The 23,528-nt window shown below is 37.8% G+C and overlaps 1 protein-coding gene across 1 annotated transcript in view; it reads right to left on the reverse strand.

Annotated features, from left to right (window-relative positions):
* Positions 1 to 17,643, reverse strand: part of SPIRE1 (spire type actin nucleation factor 1) — a 149,725-nt gene extending 132,082 nt beyond the window's left edge. Inside the window, exon 1 of the mRNA XM_077810464.1 lies at positions 17,609 to 17,643. The gene's annotated coding sequence lies outside the window, so the exon portion shown is untranslated. The remainder of the gene's footprint in view (positions 1 to 17,608) is intronic.
* Between the last annotated feature and the right edge of the window lie 5,885 nt (positions 17,644 to 23,528).

A 23,528-nucleotide genomic window follows, 5' to 3' on the forward strand; every position in this document is an offset into this window, starting at 1 on the left:
AAGTAAGGCACAGATACACTTTGCTATTCATATTTAAGTGAAGTCCAAAGAACCAAACCATTGGGATTTTCATAGCAGTGACCACTGGAGTGGAGAGAGAAGGGGAGGGAACTGTCTATATATGCTTATGGACAGATGCTGAAGAAGGTAAACCTTTCCTAATAGTTACAGGGATACAACAGCCTGGGGCACTTGTCAATCAAAGGCGGCATCAGGTGATGACTGGCTGCCCAGCTTTAGAATATGGAGAAAGTATGAACTGATGACCAGGAGACTGCTTTCTTGATTTTCTCATATGAGGCACGTGACCTTTCTGCCCCTGAAATTGACCCAGCTCTGAGGGAAGTGAGCTTTGATTTTGGAAGATGAAGTTACAACCTTTGACTTGTATACTTCTGAGATACAGTATTTTAGCCACCTGGAAATACAAGACTTTGAAGCCTTCTCTCTCTTTGGCAATTATAATGCACACACAAAAGCTTCTCAATGGAGCCGGGTAGTGAACATATACTTTAAGAGTTCTGCAAACATCCAAAATATGTCAATTTTTCTTTGGGGTGTGATGGAGCTGGGCAGAAGTATAACTAGAGCCCTGCGCAGATACCCACATTATATCCATGGATGCGGATATCTGGATATAAAGCAGATATCAGAGGAACTGCAGGGCTCTACCAGGAACAACAGTGGTGAAAGTAGCCACACGTCAGGCTGCCACCTGCAGCAGCCACCACCTCGCACGGGCAGCTCCCCTGGCACAGCTGTATCACCCCCCAGCCCTGCCCACTGGGGCAGGCACCAGACTCGACAGCTTGCATGCTCGCAGATTAGTGCGACCAGGTACAGCTGCCAGAACCTATGCTCCTTCCACGTGAGGGGAAAGCAAGGAGGGAGGCACCAGCTCTGCCACTTCTGGGGCCGCTGTCCGTAGCAGGCCTGGAGGATTTTGTGGCTGAAGTACTGCCACTGCTTCCTGAGAGCTCTCTGGTTTGGAGGCTGCAGGAAACTCAGTCCTGGCCAGAGCACTTGAGGGGATCCTAGGTCTCCAAACAACAGGCACAGCTCTCCATCCAGGCAATCAAACAGCTGGGAGATGCAGAAGACTGTGTCTGGCTTTCCATCTCTTCTTAGTCTTCTTTGCAACATCACGCTCCGTGTGTGTGGGCAGGGGGTCAGGGAGAGTCCCAGTGACTATGAAGAGAAAGGGAATCCCCTCTACTATTAATGGCAGCACCCAAGAGCTTGGTGTAACTTGCGAAAGACATGCAAAAAGGTAAAAACAAGGAGTAGCCTTGTCCAAAAACCTGTGGGCACAACATGGGTTGCTGATGCACACACAATTCGAACAGCGACTCCAGTGCTGGTATACTCAATTGCTGAAAATTGCGCTCCAGTCTGGCCAGGCAGCTCACGTACCAAATCTCTGGAGGTGCATCTTAATGCCGCAAAGAGAATCATAAATCGAACATTAAAATCAACATGTACAATGGCCCACTCCTGCACATATAATCTGGAGGGAGACACACATAGCTCGTGAGTATACAGTACTTAAACAATAGACAACTTGAACTTACCAATTTATGACTACCTCCAGAGTCTTCTGAAGACATGCCTGAAATCTCACAAGCTTTTTTAGGATTGGGCTAAATCTATTAAAGCATTCTCATTCAATCCTGAAGCACACTGGAAAGAATTCTGGGATAATGCTACTGTCCCAAACAAATGCCTGATTGCTGACCCAACAAAAGAACTTCCAGCCTTCAAGCTACCCTGGAAACAATAACGCACTGAACCATCTCAGAACATTACATGGCAGATGCTGTCATCTCTTACACCTCTGGAAGATGAGGCCCAATGTAACTGCGGACACCAATTGCAAACTAGGGATCTCATTGTAAAAGAGAGTCTGCATCGATCATTTGCTGGTGCCATCTCAGACTTCCACCAAGCCACTTCCAAAGTTACTCACTGGATCAGTAATCTGGACTTGGTGATTTGAATTCTGATAATCACCTCTCTTGCCATACGAAAGACGAACAACAGCCTGGAGATTTTAAGCCCTTTTTAAAAAAAAAACAAAAAAAACCCCACATTTTGCTCTACAGTGCATAGGAGCTAGTATATCTCCCCTGCATGTAGCTGAAGAGGGAGACAATAAACCGGCAGTTTCTCAGTAGTGGAGCCACATGTCTCCTGCCACTGATTGAGGGGTCTGGTCAGCCTCCAAGGTTGCATCGAGCAGACTCCAACATCATGGATTGTGGACCTTGTTACAAATAAGAAATATTTTTTAATAGGGATGACTTCTTAAGAGTCAGTGGGACTGCTCTTTCTTTATGGAGAGTGATGAAGGGGGTGCACATAAAACATATTCACCTTCTGTAAGAACCCAGCTGGCTGAGTAGAAACTGTCCCTGAGGAAAAACTAATTATTTCGAGTACATCACTGGAGAACTACACCAAGTGTTAAACCTTCACTCTCCTTTCCTTTTTTAAATGTTATTTCGCCTGAAAACCACCAAACATTTTGGGGAAAATACTCCCTTAGTAGTAGTCCCTTAGTTAGAAAAAACAAGGCCTTTGTAATCAAATTAAAAATAAGGCTTAAGAAAAATGTGATGTTTTGGTTCAAGAGTTTGTGGCAATGGTTTGTTAAAGTTGCAGTTCAAGGCACACAGCCTACCTTCCAAAGCAGGACAGCAGCACAGAAGAAATGCCACAGGTCCTGCTTGGTTCTCAAAGGCAAGCAATGACAGAGGGGTGGATGAGCCAAATTTCAGTGGTGTTATGACCTTGCACACCAGGTCACAACACTACTCACTCAAATTTGTGGCAACTATAAAAAGTTATAGTGTATATTAAAAGTTGTGATTACCGCAACAAAATTGCAGTCCACAGGTTTATAACAGCCTTAGTTAAACAGCAATCCAGATGTCCAGACTGAAGTTATACACTGCAATGTACAGAAATTTATCTCAACTTTGAAAATTGCTTTGTCAGAGAGCTACATCTATATTTATGTATGTATCTGGCTGAGATTTTCCTACTCTGTAGTATCTATGGGTTGAGTGTAACTTTACTTTGGGGAAAGAAAATGCTGATTAATTTCCTGCTTTGATATTTTACTTATAACAATTACTGCAGGTCATATGGTTTGGTTACAAATCCATGATATAGCCAATACCATTCACAAATTCACCAACAGTACCGAACAAGCAAGTCTCTCTCTGAAAGCCAGACATCAGGTGCTACAGTAACTCTTGAAAACAAACAAGCACCATAAAAGTTAGTGGCTGGCATGTAATGTTATCTTGCAATTCACTATTACGAGTTTCTACTAATAGAATTACTTTTACTGGCACAAAGCTCTCCAGTGTACATGTGAGCAGTGCCTGTTTCTTCATTTTGTGCCATGACTTTTCTGCTGCTCTCATTGATACACAAATTGCATCATGGCTCAAATAGTTATCATCATGCTTCTTTCTTTCTAGCCATCTGATCATCCCACATTATAAATAAGGACACTCCTTGAGTCAGCTGGTAAAGGTGCTTAAGATCAATGCAATTCCTTTATCTCCTGCTGGAAACCCTAATTCATTATCCCTGGGCCAACTTACCTCCATATGTAGGGCACTGAGGGAGTCCCAACCTCATTCATGATTTCAGTTCTCCTGTGCACTAGGCTAACTATCTCTCTAGAACTTTGTAACATCTACCAATTACTTTTCATCAAGCATTTGGAAAGAGAGAGAAGACAAATAGCAGATATATAGCTTAACAACACATCTATTTTGAACTCATGGCAGATAAGCATTGATTCCATGATCAGTGCTGATACAGAGGAGAGATCTAACTAGACAGATGTGTGCTCTCCAACAGAATTTTTTTAAAAATATAAAAACACTTTTTTTATATCTGACATTTTAAGAAAAATAACCAGAACTACAATAGAGAAACATTACTAATATACAGTTATTTACATTTGACTATTTCAGTTTTATTTCATATCCCTGAATTAGCTATCTAGAGTCCCACTTCCATGTGTATATAGCATGAGTTTCATAAAACAATCAGCTGCTTGTTACAGATCAGCTGTACATCTAATGAAAAATACAAAATGTTTTCAGTTAAGTTACCACTATTTGAACAAACCACTTCAAACACCCCCTATTACAATGTACCCAGTGAAACAAGGAAAAAAGTCTCATTTGAAAATGTATTGCATATGAAAAAAATTATCCAACAAAAGTTATATATGATGTGCAGAGAGTTCTTACTTTATGTAAGGACTGTCCAATCTCAAATGTTTGGAAAGCACCCAGCACATTACAGACTCTAACACAAATAAATAAGAATAATATAATGTAAACCAGGAAAGGGAATAGATTAGACAATTGCTAGTGGTGTCAAGTAGGCATAGATTTTATTTAAGAACTTTCAGTTAATTTTGAAACTCGTTTAATACAATTTGTGATTGAATAAAAACCACGAGACCTAGTTTATGTGATTTTATTTTATGTAACACTAGCTTCAATGGTTTGTAGTTTCTTATAAACTTGTGATTAGTCACAAGGCCCCATGTCTTCTGAAATAATCATTTCATTTCAAGGGAAACACTTTTCCCCAATATATTTTCACATCCCTACACACCATACCTTACTGGAAAGGCACAACATTTTTAATCATTTCCTTCCTGTATAGCGTTCACAGATTACTGTTGTAAAGTTTTACAAATGTCAATAATTTTTGTTTGTTAAAGGAAGTACAGGAGTATTTGCTGCTCTTACTTCCCTACCTCTACTGCTTCATTATATTACTGAAATAAAACAAAATACTTTTTATACAAAGCCTTTCATCTCTGAAAATCCCAGTATGCTTTACAAATTATACATTTAAGAATTAACTCATTCACCACTCAAATGCCAACTGCCTCTGGGATGGAACACATGACGCCATTTACCAGCACACACAAAAACTACAAACATTTAAAGACAGCAAATGAAGAATATCATATCCAACCAAAGCTGCCATAGAGATGTAGGTACTAGGGCAAACATAATTATTCAAATTAGAATTTGGCAATCTTATTTGTGTATAGGATTTACTATAAGAATATAAATTGTTTCAGGTAGGTACTACTTTATTTTCAATTTCCATTCAAATCTTCTGTGGCACCTTATAAACTAACAGATGTATTGGAGCATAAGCTTTCGTGGGTGAATACACACTTCGTCAGATGCTGAAGTGGGTATTCACCCACGAAAGCTTATGCTCCAATACATCTGTTAGTCTATAAGGTGCCACAAGACTCTTTGCCACTTTTACAAATCCAGACTAACACAGCTACCCCTCTGATAAATTCAAATCTTGTAACTCTTGTGTGTTGTTAAGCCAACAATTTCTCCTAAGCTTCACTGTGTCAGCACCACAAAGTTTGTACCTGTCACTACAAAATTTGATGTTCTTTGTTCCAACAGTCTATAAATGGGAAATGGTAAAATGTGAAAAACACTTTTTCCTTTTATATTGTATCTGGAAAAAGCTTTTTTAAAAGCTTGCCTTCACAGTAATTTTATAAAAATGTAATTATATTTGTCAAAAAGAAACAAAAAAGATTAAAACATAATATCTACCATCCAAATGTAAACAAACAATTCAGTTTGTATATCACAGTATACACTAAAATACAAATGCAAAAGAAATCTTTTACTAACAAACATCATTCAAGTTTCAGGAATAAAACAGGAAAGGTATGCCAAAGGGTTGCCTGTTTCATTTCCCTTTTCTGCATAGTGTTTGGTAAAAAGACTTATTTGAAGAACGAGGACCTACACAAATATGTAAGCTGTCTCTTTTTTAAAAACAAAGAGCACACAAAGGGATTTACCACTGACAAGAAGCAGTATAAAAATCTCAGAGGACATTTTATACTTCAATATGACACTTTGTACTTCACTCATACTTCCGAAATGCCTCTTATTTTGAAGAGATGCTGTGAGGAGTTGTAAATTTATAGTACGGGAAATGCTACTTTAAAAAAATCTACCCCAGTTCATGTTATGTTCGCTGAAAACAAATGGATTATGATTTTAATTCTAACATATTCCTCTTTATCTGCTTTAGTCTCAACATTTTAGTGTAATTTATTTCTATATCTAGGGCCAGTATTTCATTAATAAACATCCTCCCCCCTTTTCTTATTTTTCATTCTCTGTACAGTTGTATCGCCACCCTTCAGGGTTAAATGCAATACATTTACTATTTTAGTCACACTCCATTTCACAAACATTTTATTTCACTGACTTTCCAGTCCTGCAGCAATAAAAAAAAAAAAAAAAGACGCCTTTGTTTCCTTAGTCCACTCTAGTCTTCATGCCTTCTGTCCCTTCTGTTGAAAGTGTCTCTCCCTCTTCTCATACCCCAAATGACCTCACTCTTTCTTAAAATCCCTCCTTAATACACCCTTTCTTCTGTGAAGCCTTTCCGTTATGATCTTTCCTAGCAATGTCTAACATTTCAGTCTTGCACCCGTCAACAGCTGGTTTGTGTCAGAATAACAATTAGGGAACTTTGGGGTAGAAGTATCTCATATGTAGGAGCAAGGCTATGCATAATGTCAGTACACAAATAATAAAAAATACTTTTGTCTGTACACTGTCATTGTGACATCTATGACGTTCACATGAAAGTGCACAGCCACAGGGAAGAGGCCACTTACTAGTTAACTGACATGAAATTATTTCTCCTTTATAATGAAAACGCATTGGAACAGCTGCACAGCAGAAAGGATAGTCTGGGCAGGCACCACATTCATTATATTTTGGTGCAATCACATTGAAAGAGAAAGAGAAATGTTTTCTTAGCAACAAAGTGATGGATTTCTTTTAAGATTGTGTTTAGAATTCAAATAAGCAAGGTTGGTTTTCTGATTAAGACACTGGACCGGGACTAAAAAAAACTAGATTAAACTCCTGGCTCTGCCACATACATCTTACATCACATTGGGAAGTCACATAATCACTCTGTGCTTCAGTTCCCCACCTGTAAAGTGAGGATAATAATATTTCCTTTCTCCCACCTATTGTCTGTCCTGCCTGTTTAGGCTCCAATCCGTTCAAGTAATTGGGACTGTTCACAGTGCGTAAAATCAAGCACATGCATAAGTAATTGTAAGAATGGGGTCTTCAGTTGTAAATCCTTTGGGATAAGGGACTCTTTCTTACTGTATTATGTACAGCTTTGAGCAAAACAGAACACCAAACTCAACTAGTGCCTCTAGGTGCTGCCCATGTAAATAAACAACTTTATTTTATTAAAATAAGACAGGCTTTCATTCACTTTCAAGCAATAGTTTTACTTCAGTAAGGCAATGAACTGCTCCTTTAATTTACAAAAAAATAGTTTACAACTTTTTTAATCAGCACACACAAAATGAATCCCAAAATTGTTCTTAGGAGTTGAGCAATTTCTCCCTTTTTCTCCTATAACTGCATCCACCTAAAAACTTATCAGTCTTCAAGGAAGAGCACCCAACAGTGATCCTGAAGCAGTGAAAAAAAAATTGTATTCTAATATATTTTCCCAGCTACAAAGCTTTAAATATTGTAACTATTTCCACAAAACACTGTGTTGTGAATTTTTAAAAGGTGGTACCAGTTTTACTTATATTATGTCATTTTCTGCCAATTTGTCCACTTGTCTGCATCTTAAGTATTACAGAAGCGTGACAAAAGTGAATTCCAGAATTATGTGAAAAACATTTTACATGAAATATACATTTCTGTATTTTAAATAAAAGCATATTGAAAAAGTTCTTAGCCAATTTGAGTTGAATGACAAAAAATAATGGAATGGTGGGATACTAAGTTCCACCTTCTACAACTACTTGAATGGTGTGAGAATCAAATCCTGGCAAATAAATGTGATTAGAAACCATGCTACCATTAGCTTGTCAATTAAAAAAAGAGAGTGCTTCTCTGCACTCAATACGGGTTAATTTCCAATTCAACTCCAGACTCCCTTACCATATTACACACACACTTGTAAACTACACAAGGCTTTTTGTTTTCTTTTTCAAAATTACAGGGTAAAAGGAGGCCTCACAAGAAGCCACAAGTGGGTTCACGATGTTCATACATATGAGAATTTCCTGTTGTGTTAACTTTCTGAAAGAGGAAAGAGCAGCAGAAGAAAATGTCCTTGAAAAGTCTGGGAGTTCTAGTTTCTGAAGTGAAAACAAAGTATGTCCACGAAACATACTCAACCATGGGCAGACCTACCAAGTAGCATCTGATTTGCCATTCTACAGAATGTCCATTCAAATGTAAACCACTGACACATGAAGTGACTGGCTGCAGCGAAGGAGTTAAGACACTTCTAAACCCATGTAAATCTAAACACATTTTTCTAATGTTTGGTCCTTGAAATGTATTTTCTTAATGGCTTTGGTCTATACAATACAGAAGAATAAAGAGCACAATACAATACAGAACACTAAGTGGTATACAGTCATAATGTAAATGTTTCTCAGGAACAGATGGAGTTTTAGAAGTTTTTAAAGGACAAAAGGCAGGGAACATTGTTTACTTTAATTGAGAGTCTCTTCCAGGCATATGGGTAGTATGAAAGACAACACTAATTTGGGTGTGTGGTCAGAGAGTACAGAGTAGAACACCACATAGGAACATCAGAGAGAGATGAAAGCAGGGAAAAGATAGGGAGAACTTTGAAAGAATAGTTTGAACTTAATGTACAAAAAAGGGGAGTAAGTCGCAAGCAGACAAAAAACTAAAAGTGTGGGACTAATGTCTTGGCAGTGGGGATGCACAGGAAAGGTCAATTTCTGCAGATGCTAAGTAAGGATTTGGAAAACATCTGGATGCAAAGGGGGTCAAAGGTAAGACCAGTATTGTAAGCCCAGATATCAAGAGAGAAAAAGATACTGATTACTAAGATGAGGCAGAGGAAAATGAAATTGAGGTAGTGGCACAAAATCCAAGGGGAAAGAGACTGCAGAGATGCTGGAATGGACAAAGGAGGAATATATTCAGTATGGAGACACAATTGGGAGCCATCAACATAGACACTGGCAATAAGTGACCCCACAGGAAAAGATGATTATCCAGAGAGAAAGTTATACAAAGATGAAAAATGGAGCCAATGAATGAATGAATCAAAATGGATTGTGACAGAGGGTGGGAGGGGAGAACCCTTCAAAGAACCAAAAAATCAGGTGTCTTGAAATATAGAGGAAGAGGATGTGGAGGACAAATAAATGCCTGACTGTGTCACATTTAACTACTGTATATCTCTACTCCTTAACCAAATCTATAACTAATCTACTACGTGTAAACAGCAGAGTTGTTTTAGTTAATTATTTAACATTAACTTCCTTCTGAAGGTGAATTACTCAAGGTGCTACATAATTAATGCTGGTTAATAGAAGAGAGGAATGTGACCGAGTGCACCTGTGTCCAGGCTGTACCAGAAATCTCAAAATAACCTTTGCTTTATTTGTAGGATCAGCCATGAATAAAGATATATTTTAAAAAAATAAAACATTTTTCTTCTCAGTGGACATAATTCTGTGCACAAAGGCAATAATGACAATCTATAACAGTTCAGCATTGAATGACTTTATGTTCTTGGATCCATGTTATTATTGTAATGTAACCCTTTAGCCTCAGCAGGCCCAAAAGCAAATTCAAACTCTTTCCTCACCGAAGAACAGTAAGTATTCAGTGTTGCCAACTCTCAAATTGATGGTGACTTTTACAATATTTGGTGTTTTTCTTAACGTATCAGGTCCTGAAGTCAAGCATTTGTCAGCATCTCATATTTTATTTAAAAGAAAAAGTTCTAGCCTCCACGATGGTGGACAAAAAATTTGAAAATGTCACCTGAGCGGGTCCCAAATGCTCAAAAACCAGAGCCTAAATAAAAAGAACTCTAAATGAATTATTTTAAAAATCTAATGATTTTTAAGCCAATCTCAAGATCTATTGAGTCTGACTCATAGTATATTAACACCTGGGTTGGCAATTCTGAGTATTTCTGAAATAGCCATCTTGATGACCTACTTCAGGTTGCTACCCTACTGTTAATGCACATCTGACACTAAAATTCCACCTAATTTTCATACTGGATGCATATCATCACAGGTAATCTTTGTGAATTTTATGACCACTCGTTGGAGAAGCCAGAATTTATTTTGTAGCTCACGAAAGCTTATGCTCAAATAAATTGGTTAGTCTCTAAGGTGCCACAAGTACTCCTTTTCTTTTTAAATCAGCAGTTACCAAATTGCATTCCACAGACCACTAGTGGTCTGTGGTTGGAAGTTGCAGGCTCTTGTTTCCTGCAGAGAGAAACAAGGTGGGCAAGAAAGATTAAAAGAATAATAGTTAATCACACTGCCTAGTTGTTTACAAAGAAACTTACACTTATTTGCACTGGGGACAGCTAAAAATACATACACACTTTCACGCTATGTTCCCATGTAAGAATTGCTGTAGTTTCCACAGGGACGTTCTGCAATTGTGAATGGGAGGGGGAGATTTGGGAACTTTGTTTTTCCCTTTTTTTTTTTTTTTTTTTTGGATAAACTGGAGGCAGGGCTCATGTGAGGGAAAACTGTGTGCACTGGGAGGATTAAGCTAATGCTGTAATGTAGGTCAGAACTAAAGAGAAGAGCACAGGTGTTATAAAGCAAAGTAGATATGAGCACTGCAGATACAGTATATAGACATAGATGAATAATTCTCTCATTTTAATGCTTCCCCTTTTGTTTTAAAATTTAAATATCCTTATTAGTTTCATCTTTTCAATTTCTGCACCTTTTCCTTTTGGTTCAAGTGAAAATGACAACATTGGCATTTATTTATTCAACTTCAGGAAAATGACTGGTTTTGAGCTCCTGTGGGGGAAAGTGCAAATGATCAGCTCCCTCCCAGCTCCTGTTTACTTTGAATTCTGACTGAAAGCAAAAGCCTGGTAAGTAGAAAAATACATTAAAATAAGGCTGACTTAGTATTTTCATGTCATGTTCCTTTGTGTACAAATACACACAAGGGCAGGTTAGCCATTCTAGAGCCATTCACATGAGAGCATATGTGAGCCACAAAACCCACTCAGTCAGAAATGAGTGAAACTAGACATGAATTAAGCACACAAAGAAAAACGGTATATTAAGCAATTTCTCTTTAAAAAGGCTTAAACCTCAACATTTATTAACATAGCCCAATAGAGTTATAAAAACTATCAAAATGGTCACCAATTTCTCCCCCACAGGAGACCAGTCACTCCCAGTTTAGTCAGAAGAAGTTACTCATATCCTGCAGTGGGAGAACTGCATTAATATGAGTCCAAAAGAATACCTGGAAGGAGCAAAAGCCACATGAAATTGATACACTACCATATTCAGATACTTAATAGCTCATCAAGTGTTCCTTACTTCCCCAAACATTACGTAGTAAGGTTTTCTGTGGTTGCCTTAAGGGGTGGAGGGTGCAGAGGTTTAGGTTTTTTGTTTGTGATTTCCCATTAAGTTGTTGTTCTACCTATGGAAGAATTGGAGCAGGTCCAATACTTCCATTTGCACATTTTATCACTAAATGCAAAGAGCAGTTTTGGAAGAGCTTTGGTACACTCGTAAGTCTTAGAGGCTAGAAGCAGCTACAAGCAGAAGGACATCCTCAGGCTTCAGGGAGAAGACTTTCAGCTAAATTATGCTAGCTGTCTGTTCCCGCCCCTACTTGTCATCAGAACAATGGAGGAAGATAATGGAGAATTGTATAGAGTATATAGTTTTTTTAAAATGGGAGAGAGGAAGTTTTATTTGCAAAATGCTGGCAAAAGTAACTCTAAAATACTACTTGGCATATCTTCATGAGGATGGAAGAGCAGGAATTTCAGAACTGCTAGTCATACCTTAAACTTGCATTTTGAAATGCAACCCTTTAACTTTTTTTTTCCCCCTTACATGTATTACACTTCATATATTTAAATATCAGTAAGAATATGAAAATACTGGCTTTAAACTCCCAGCATTTTTTATTCAGAATTGTCTTTTACCAGCACTAAAATACAACTGGAGCAAAATCCAAGTACGTGAGGCAACTGATCTGACTCATTTTGTTCAAACAGCATAATTTTTGTCCCTTACCATCAAGATTCTTAATTCTCCAATTGCCCTGTTCTCCGATTATTTTCTATGTTGGCTATTTTACAATAGTACTCTTTTAGGGTATGCCTGCGCTGCAATAAAGACCCAGTTCAGCTGACTGAAGCACACAGGGCTTGAACTGTGGGGCTATACAATTGCAGTGTAGATGTTCAGACTCAAATGGGAGCCCAAGCTCTGAGAACCTGCAAAGTGGGGTGGGTCTCAGAACCCAGGCTCCCACCTCAGCCCGAATGCCTACACTGTTATTTTTACCCCAGAAGCCCTAGCCGGAGCCAATTCACCCAGGCTCTGAAACTGAGTGCCAAGGATTTTTTTTTATTGCAGTATAGATGTAGCCTTAGTCACTTCCATATATAGGAGGCACTGGACCTACTTCTGTTGCTCTATATACTCAGCTGATTTTTCAGACACACCAATAGGGCCATCTGTTCCCATCAAAGATCTTAGTTATTTATCATACCAAAAAAATTTAGATTAAACTTACTTGTACATAGCAAAACCAAATCCTAAATATGTATCAAACAAAATAATCAAACATGACATCCATTAATCTCATACTGATGTTCCAAATATGTTTTAATGTGAGACAGCAGAGAAAGCCTGGGATATACCAGGGATCATCAAATTGTACACAGGCTGTCAACACCCAAGGACCAAAAAACTTAGTTTATCCTTGCAACCTAACTGTGCAATCAGACTGTAGCCAAGTCAACTCAGCAATGCACTTGTTGCATTGCCATGTAGCTACTAATGCTATCCATCTCAGAACAAAGCAAAGTGCCATTTCAGTCACAACATTTAAACAGAAATGATACATGAAGGGCCCTGTATAAAAATAAAGACAATTCAAAATAACTATCATTTTCTCAGAATGAGACAATTCTCTAAAGGCTAAATTCACTCCTTTTATTTAACTTCCACATTTAACAGAGTGTGAAGACTGCGTAAATTTACTGGCTCTTCCTGGCATCTTTGTAAGCAAAGAACTGAGCTGTGCACTTTTGGATTCCAAAAATGCACAAATCAAAATGTCTTGCTGTTTATGGTTTTCACAAACTAAATGCCTCAAGGATCAATTTATGGGAGTCAAAAATAATGGCACTCTGACCATCTGAAATGCTGTCAGAAGACTCAGAGTGAAATCCTGGCCCTTCTGAACCCACTGGAAGTTTTACCATCCATTTCAATGGAGGCAGGATTTCAGCCTAGAATGTGTGTTATTTCAGGCCTTGTAGACTTTATAAAACCTGAAAGATGTATACTAGCAACCGTGTCAGAGAAGACACTACAAAGGAATTAACCTAGACCACCATCACAGTCTTCTACCCTTAAAGCTTCTGGACATATAGTAGGCTGCAATTATCACTGGATCAACTTAGTCAGAAGTCAGAGTAACAGCCGTGTTAGTCTGCATTCGCAAAAAGAAAAGGAGTACTTGTGGCACCTTAGAGACTAACCAATTTATTTGAGCATAAGCTTTCGTGCTCAAATAAATTGGTTAGTCTCTAAGGTGCCACAAGTACCCCTTTTCTTTTAGTCAGAAGCGTTATTGGTTCTGCAACACAGTATTTACTGTTTATCTGAATGAAATTGTTGACTAGAAAGGGTGAGGCAATATTCTTCAGGTGATTAAAGAATGTGGAATCCCACTTTACTCTGTGTATCCCTCCTGATAGGTAGTAAACACACATCCAAATTAAGAAAAAAACAGCTCTGTCTGAAAGATAAACTCATTAGCACAGCAAACAAACCAAAGATTAATCCTCTTATGTTCTGCATGTGTTTGTTACTCAAGTATTTGTATATAACTGTAATGTGGTTATGAAGTAATTTGAGAGGAGTTTGGAGGTCAGGAAATTGAGTGTCACAAAAGTATTGTATTAATACAAGATCAAGATGTATCCTGAAGTATTACCTGAAATACATGACCCTTAGAGGATGAAAGTAAATGTTCTCTATTGGTACAATCCCACAAGTTAAGCATGCTTGATACTTCACAGGATTGAGCCTTATATGAACTGGGACATAACTGACAGCATTACTCACATTGCTGTACGCAGAGCTGTTGTAGCCATGTCGGTCCCAGGATATTAGTAAATTTAGTAAATTCTACTCTTAGTACCTTCCCAGACCTGAAGAAGAGCTCTGAGTAGCTTGAAAGCTTGTCTCTCTCAGAGAGTGACCAGAAAGCAAGTGTGAAAAATTGAGATGCGGTGGGGGGGTAAATGGTGTCTATATAAGACAAAACCTTGAATATTGGGACTGCCTCTACAAAATCCGGACATCTGGTCACCCTACTCTCTCACCAACAGAAGTTGGTACAATAAAAGATATTACCGCACCCACCTTGTAGGGATAAAAATTTGAAATATCTAAAAAAAAAATTGCAGAACAAAAATATCAAAATGTTTTCTTTACAAATTTTAAATTTGTAACAACACTTTCTGACATTCCCAAATTGAAATGTTTTGCCTGAGACACAGGATGCTCAACCAGAGAGAGAGAAAAGTTGCATTCTGGGAGATCTGGGTTGGCTATGGAGCAGGGTCCATAGGGAAGAAAGGGGGCATCATGGAACAAAGAACCACAACTCTCATGAAACACCATGGTAGCTCAGACAGATGGAGAGATTAACGTTGACCAGACCAGAAACAAGCATTTAATTACAGGCTGACCCAATGCAACACATTTCCATTAGATTTTCCCAATAGAAATTTCTATTAAAAAAAATCTCATTTTCCAATAGGAAAATGTTTCTTCTGAAATGTTTTGATCAGTCCTACTTATTAAAAACAATATCATATATGTAGTTGCCAGAACAGGAATTAAAATATAAAAACAGAATGGAAATTTAACATAAAAACTTAATTTGGGAATATTAATAGCATGTAATCTAAGTCATTAATTCCGAGTTTCTATATAATCCTACACTTATCCTCAAAAGGGGATGCTGAGATTTATCACAACTGTCTGGGCAGACTCTGAAAAAGGAAACTAAAAATAAAGGACTGAGACCACTACATTTTCTGTGGCTGTAGAAAATCTTCCCAATAGGAACCAAACGTAAACCTACGTAGGGTTGTCTTTTAGAGCACAGAAACAGACTGAAATAGGAGGTCTGGTGTAGAGAAAATGTAAGGCCCTATTTTTAAATATATTTGAAAGCTTAACAGAGAGTTTAGCACCAAAGCACCACAGAGACCTGTTTGCCATAGGTCAAAGAAGGCTATGACGAAAGCATGAAGGGCAGCAATCACTACAGATGGATGACAGTGGTAGGATACAGCCGTAATTAAAAAATGTAATTTAGCAGTTAACACCACAAACTGCAACTCAGTTTAATGTTTGGATTTAGGGGGAAAGGAATTGCCATACTGGATCAGACCCACGGTCCATCTAGTCTAGCATTTTACTTTTTACCATTTATATGCTCTAAATTTGTTTCCTTGCTTATAAAACTACTTAAACATTGTAGCAGGATTTTCTATGAATCATTTCCATATATGTTGTTGATTAGAAAACACATAATACTCTAATTAAAACTTAGGCATTGCCTCTACATGTATGCAAAGTTTTAGGTACTGACAGTAAAGCCAGCATGCTCAGTAGACAGAGGTGCAAGTTTAAAAGAAAATTCAAATGGGAATCAGAGCAGACAGGCCCGAGTGATACCCCCTTGGTCTCACCTCCCCCCCTAAAATTTTAATCAAATTTGGAGACAAATTATCACCACTATCAACACAGAAACAAGTGAGTGGCAGGTGACAGAAGCAGAGGGGTAAACTCAAACATAGGCAAAACTTTGCAGACTTTGGAGTTCAGTGCAATTCAGATTTCCCATAACAAACTTATGGGATGAGGACCAGACTGCTCCGTAACTTCCAAAAGCAGCTGGCTATGGACCCTAAAAACCATGCACCAGCTAAGAATTGCTGTAGAGGAGCAGCACTCCATCCCGTTCACAGCCCACCTCTCCCCACCTCCATCATGCCCTAATACTAGGAAGAGGAGTGGAGTTTGACACAGGAGAGTTCTGCTGTCTTTATGTCAGTTGAGAATTTCCCTCTGTCAGGGGAAATCCCAGCTAGCCACCTATAGCCATATTACATGTATACAGGATCTAGGGCTAAGAATCTGCTCCATAGTATTTATGTACTCAAAAGATTATGGTAAATTTCAAAGGAAATGTAATGAATGTATACAAAGTATCAGCTGTATTGATGGTATGTGGTAAGATAAGTAGTAAGAGAGTCTGGTACTTTAGCATATTTTAATATAATTGAGAATATTTACATCTATTTTGATCATGTACTGAATATTTTTAAAGCAACCTTTAAACACATTTTATTTATTTTGTTTGTTTGACACTGGTCACAGATATCAATTGAATATATGCTAAGCAAATACTTAGAAAACTATAATTTGCCTTTACTCAACATGGTGTTTACTTAGTAGAGAGAAACGCTCTGCATGGTTTAACAATATTAATCACCTTCATATCCAGGTTTAAGTGTGGTAAAAGGATTATGTATTATTTCATGAAAGGCAGCAGACGAACACTTGTCTGTATATTTTCTAATCTCCTAAACATGCCTTTATAATAAAAATTCATAACCCTTGTTGACATTCATCTGAAAGAACAAGTGGTTCTACAATCTATCTCAGCAGTCACAAGTCAGCAAAATGATTACACACAAATCCGCTGATACATTGACCAAAATAACTTGTTTCAACTTATACGGGTCAGGAGGATACTAAAATATCTGTTTATTTACCAGCACTACCAGTAATAATATAGCAGGGCCATCAGACAGCACAGAATATGATACTTTCAAGACCAGACTAATTAGTGCTCATTTTTTGCAAAGTTTTTTTTTTTGCTTCTGGTTCTGGAAAGGGAAATTTTAAAAAGAACATTACAAATCATGAGGACTTTGCTCACACAAATATGATGATCTTGCAGTAGTCTGATTATTTTGCTCCCAACTCTTGACAAACTGAGTGTAAAGAATCATCAGGCATCTCGAATTGCTTCAGATCATGCAATAAGTATACAAATCATTACCACCTTTGAGCCAGCTAAAGTAAGTAAGTGTATTGGGAAATGGTTTCTATGAATGAAGCTATACAAAATAAGATAACGTCTGCATTATGTAACACATAAATTAGCTGAAAATTGAACCAATTTATGTTGCCTGCATAATCTTCCCCACTTTCTTTCTTCCCTTTATGAATGTAGGACAGAATATCCTGTAGCAAAGTTATCCCTCACTATGTAGCTATTAACACAATTTGTATTTTATGGAAATACCTGGTAATGATAAATGTAGGCTAAAAATATACAGCAGTTTCACTTATGAGAAATTTGTAGCAAGAGGTGTGCTGAACTAAGAAACACCAACAGGAAATTTGAGATATTTCTCTTACCTCTGTTTCTGTACAGTGTGTATGTCCTGATGTATCTGCAGGAAAAAATGAGAAGTTATTTTCAGATGGTTTAAAGCAAAAGATAACAGTCAGCTCAAAACTAAACTCTTATTTAAGTCCCTTAATACCACACTGACATGAGACCTTGCTATATCCAGTACAGATCCATTTGAACTGTTTAAAAAGTGCATTTCTAATCTGCTGATTGAAGTCCATTTCAATCAAGGAAAAACAATTTAAAAATAATCAGCAGTTAATGTGGTATGTAAAAAGTTATGGTAACTAAATTAGCCACTTCTCTGGCTTCCATCATGGTAACATGGGAGTGCCTATTCTTGTTCCACTGAAATGTGTGATCAATAAAAGCAATATACCCATTTATGCATCACATATTTAATAACAAAAACAATTTGCTTATTTTAAGCCTTCTTCACAGTGCCTATTTTTATAAACATGAAGCTTCAATGCACTTGACATTATCATTACATGTATGCGACTTAATTGTGTAAGCAGCAGCATACAGCTATAGACAGATAAGAAAAAAAATCTGTTTTCTCATGCTCTAAGCCATATATCTAAACCCCAAATGCATTCATAAGAAAACACCAATCGTTTTATTCATATCATTACTTGAGGGTAATAAATATCAATACAAGCATGATACATAAGTTCAAGCACAGAGAGGTAATTAAAGTAGATCTGTTTGTTCTTCATAACATCCTTGTAAGCCTCTCTCATCAAGTTTTCCAACATTTTAGTAATCTAATGCTATTTTTTATTTTGCCTGATTTGTGATTATTTAAATAATGATCAATAAATCCAAAATTCCAGCCCCCTTTTTTTTTTTTTTTGGTGAAATGTGGCAACCACACAACCAAATTGTAATTCATGACCCTGAAGTTCAGCAAAATTAGAAGAATTAGATATAACCTTTTCCAACTTTCCCTATTTCCTTTATTCAGGCAGCCAGAAACACTAACTAGGACTCCTATGATCATACTGTATATTGAAAACACACATTACTGATGTCAAGTTAATGCCACAAAGCATGCTCAGGGACTCTATAACTGGTTGTAGTTAAGAACACTCTCTCTTTCTATAAACATGAAACAAAGCATGTTAATATATGTCATTATTCCTCCCTTCTCCCCCTTAACAACTAGATTCAAGAAGGAAAATGGAAAGGGAGAAAAAAACCACTCGACTTCTGTTTGTTTTCTTTTAAGATTAATATTGTTGGTCAAGCTCAGCAAGTTACCCTTCGTAGATGCATGACAGCAACAGAATCCATCCATATGATAGGAGGGAAAAGCAGCTCTTAAGAATCTTTCTTTGAGGACATGTCATTTGGACTCAGGCCCAGGGTCTTTGGTGGCTTTCCTCCAACTTCAAGCAGCATGGACTCAACTGATCTTAAGGAATCCAGATGAATTAAACTCTTAACACATGATGGACTATTGTACAGGGAATTTACTACATGTGCTCCTTTTTGCTGTAGTAAACATACTCAAATAGGACCACAAATCATGAAGAAGTTGCCAGCTTCTGCAGAATGTCTCACAGCAGGAAGAAACCTCTACAAGGTCCCCATCACAGAGTTTTCCTTAATTTGTTCCACTGGGGAGGGAGGTGATGGAATTTGCTCCTCTGCACAAACAGGGATTCCACTTCCAGAATCACTGATTTCAGGGGATCTGGAGAACATCAGGGTCACTCAGGCAGAGAGGCAGTGTGCCTCCACACTGACTCTGTAGACCCCTGGCATTTCCTAACTTCCAAATGCTTGACTTTGCAACCTTAATAATTTTATTTTAACCTATGTCAATGGGTTCACAGCTATTTGCAACAGGGGAATGGTGAGACTCAGGGATCTTTAGTTCCATTCCAGGCTCTGGACAGGAGTGTTCTCTAGTGGGTACTGACTCTTCTGCCCATTCCTCTCAAGCGTGAGCCCTTCTGTCCCATTTACTAGCACTGTTGTTCAGTCTTTAGAGACTCTGCCATTTAGTTCACCAGCATTCCCCATAGAAAGTGGATGAGAAATGTTGAAAACATATTGGCAAAGTTGCAAGGACCAGAGCTGCACAGAAGACTTAGAGTATTATTTAGCGTATTTCCTGCCAAGATGGGAGAAAGAACACGCAGCTCAGCCAACTAATTAGCATCATATCATCACATAGACGAGATCAAGCTGACTTGATGTGTGAAATTTAAATGGCATACAAAACTGCCTGGGTACTAAGAAGATTCAACAGACATTCAGATAAAATCTATTTTTATTATTTGTTAAACATACCCTTAACAGGTATGAGACAGCTTGTTTGCAAAAATGAAAGTCATTCACCTTCACCTTGAACTGTAGCCAACATAAACTGAATGCTTTGCTCTGTTTTCCTATATTAGCAGGCAGAACTCAAAAGTGTCTTTTAAAGACTACTTTTAAATTTTTTAAGACATTATGATTCCAATTGAATCACGGAGGACATATATATACACACACACATACATATATATACACACACACACACACACACTTTTGATGTTCATGTAAGATGTACATGACTGTTACATTTAATAAATAAGGCACAGTCACTAAAAATTTTAAATAAAATTTAAGTATTTTCTTAAACAGCTGAGTTTATTGATAATGCTGTTCCAAAAACATTAGGAGGTATTTCTCCGAAGCCCAATTAATAAATATCTCCAACAAATGTTCACCCCAAACGTTAGGATACATGTTTTACAAAAAGTAATTTCTGAAGTGTATAAGCATGCAATAATATACAGAAATCCACCAGAACTTCCAGTCACCAAAAAACTGGGCACAAGTTGAAATGACTCTCCAATGCTCCAACACATCGGCTCTCTAAAACTACTTAGTAGACAGTTTCAACTACTGTGAGCACAAAAGACACATTCACGATTACATTTTAAAGCAATGTTCAGGTCCTAAGGGGGCAAACTTGATATGTACAGACCTAGCCAAAACTTCAATTACAGTTCAGGTGCATCAACAGAAGCCCAAAGGTGTACAGACTGTAAAAATGAAAGATTCTCTAGTTCATCTCAGATATATAGTCTCAAGACACACCTTCATTTATCTTCGATATATCCTACATGCTGCCCCCTCAAAAGGAAGCACACATGAATTTTAGAAGATTTCCTTACTTCACATATGCTGCCACCACTACTTAGATTTATCATCACTTTTAAAGGCAGAATAGAGTCCCTTCCATTTCTCTATGGTCTGTTTTTAAGGTAACTAAACTGGAGGATGGATCAAGTTAGGTTATTTATCCCCTTCATTTGGAAATGCTCCAACTGGGCAACAAAACAAAAGGCATATTTCATAGAATCATAAGACTGGAAGGGACCTCAAAAGATCATCTAGTCCAGGCCCCTGCACTCATGGCAGGATTAAGTATTATCCAGACCATCCCTTACAGGTGTTTGTCTAACCTGCTCTTAAAAATCTCCAACGATGGAGATTCCACAACCGCCTCAGGCAATTAATTCCAGTGCTTAACACCCTGACAGTTAAGAAGTTTTTTCTAATGTCCAACCTAACCTGCCCTTGGTGTAATTTAAGCCCATTCGTACCAGTACTTCGTTTTACCACCTCATACGCAATTTCTGCCACATGTACTTTATAAATTAAGAACAGACACCAACATGTTTCTGTAAAGCTGCATAACATTTCAGATCTAACTACAATTATGCACAGGATCACAGAAATTGCCACAGTGGATAGACTTGTCCCCAAATAATTTCTGTTACCCTTCTCTGAGTCCTCTCTATTTCTGCAATATTTCTTTGACCATGTCACCTCTCTCTTTGCATCTTTTTACTGACTCCCCATTCTCTGTCACATAAAACACAAGCTACTTGTCTTTACTTTCCAAGCCATTAATGATCTATCCACACTCTACCTATCATCTCTAATTCACTATTGAGAGGTCAATTCCCAACGCCAATCAGCCCATGATGCCAGCCTCCATCACGCATTTGTTACATGTTCAAACAAGCACCTTCATGCTTTCTCCCATGCCGCTCCTCATGCTGGGTTAAAGGAAGTTGTATGAATCATATCCATATCTGTTGGAATTGCTGAGAACCCTCAACTCCCAAACGAAGATCAGTGTTACACAGAACTGAGTCTTATATTCTTTCATCACAAACTCCCATTTGTAACAAACCTCCACCCCGCCCCACCCCACCACACCTGCACCAACAAAAACGTCACTTCCCCTTCAACGGGGAAGGAACAATAATTGCTGCCATGACAACAATAAGGCAATGCTCTATTTCTTTACCACAAAGAAAATCTAGACTTGTTTTATCATTACTACAAAACAAACTAATTTCATATTTGTTATATAATATAATTTAACATGTTGCTACTGAAGATATGCAGATTGAATCTGAAGCTTTTATTTTCATATTTGTGAGGAGGAACGTATCAGCACAGACGAGAACTGAATTTTATGCTTACAAGAATTATAAACAGTGGACACGAGTGGTATAGTACATTAGCACATTTACATTTCACTGTGTACCACACAACATCAGATAACAGTTTATGTTTCAGCTGACTATGCTCAGGAGATGCTGAGTACAACTAATTAGGCTCATATCCTGCATGTGTAGCAAATATTATACCCTATATAATCTGTACAAATTTAAACTGATCAAGAGACTAACAAAAATAAATTGCTTACTGGAGGTGTTTATTAGGAAGTCGGAGCCAATCTGTATTCAGTTCTCTTTGGGATATTCTCTGATGGGCTAAAGACAGATGACTATCCATAAGGGTGATCTTTCACACAGATTTCACTGTATGAGGATGCAGTGCTAACTTGCTCCAAAATCCAGATGAAAATATCTATTCTTCAAACCTGCACGAAACTAAAAAATTCCCTCAAGTATCATCTACTGCTCATGACTATAAATGACAAGAGAGAAGTGGACAAATCTTTTATAACAGAATTACCTATGACCCCAAATCTACCTACTCCCAGCTGTCAAATTGCCACCACATATTGTCTCCCCTTTCTGATTCAGAGACAACATGAATGAACTAAAATCAGATTAATAAAGACTTTAAAAAGAAAAGGAAATAGATATTTTAATCACAGAATAAAAACTACAGTGTTCAAAAGCATATTCATCATTTTAAAAATTAAAAAGGAGGGGATATCGTGACTGTTTAGAAGCACTTGCTATTAATGTTGCTTTTAATAAAATAGACATATTTTAACTAAGAGACTTGTAGAACTGTTACTATTGGGGAGCAAGGGGAAATATGATTGTGCTCTTCCGCATTTCATTTACTCATGTATTAACCAACAGAACAGCTTTCACTATTCCTGAAAGTGAAAAGGACCTGAATACGAGTTACATTTTGTTTGGCCAGAATTGCAGAATCTGGACTATAGTTGTGTGATGCTATCAAGACACCTACAACACTGACGAAGACAGAATTTAGTCAGTCAGTCTAGTTCATGTGATCATTCCTCACTTCCATTCTCCCCTCCCAAGTACGTTTGCAGCGTTCACATTGGAACCCATACAGGATATCACTAACAACTACAACCCATAGTCAATGTGGACCATATCCTGAAAGAATTTTTTCCCAAACAATCCCCCAACCTCATCATCAGAAGCGCTCAACAGACCAGGACCCACCAACTCAAAGCGGCAACAGACCCTGCCGTGACAACAGATGCAAAACCTGAAGACATACCTCCACTGCTACAATGATCAGTACCCTCTCTCCACAGCACACCTTTCAAGATCCATGGGTACTACACATGCCTATTACAACATGTGGTGTACCTCATCCAGAGCACTAAATTCCCCAACAACAACTATGAGGGTGAAACCAGACAATCATGCTCTCAAATGAACTCGCATAGAAAAA

Source organism: Eretmochelys imbricata, chromosome 2 (assembly GCF_965152235.1).
Source record: "Eretmochelys imbricata isolate rEreImb1 chromosome 2, rEreImb1.hap1, whole genome shotgun sequence".
Classification (NCBI taxonomy): Eukaryota; Metazoa; Chordata; order Testudines; family Cheloniidae; genus Eretmochelys; species Eretmochelys imbricata.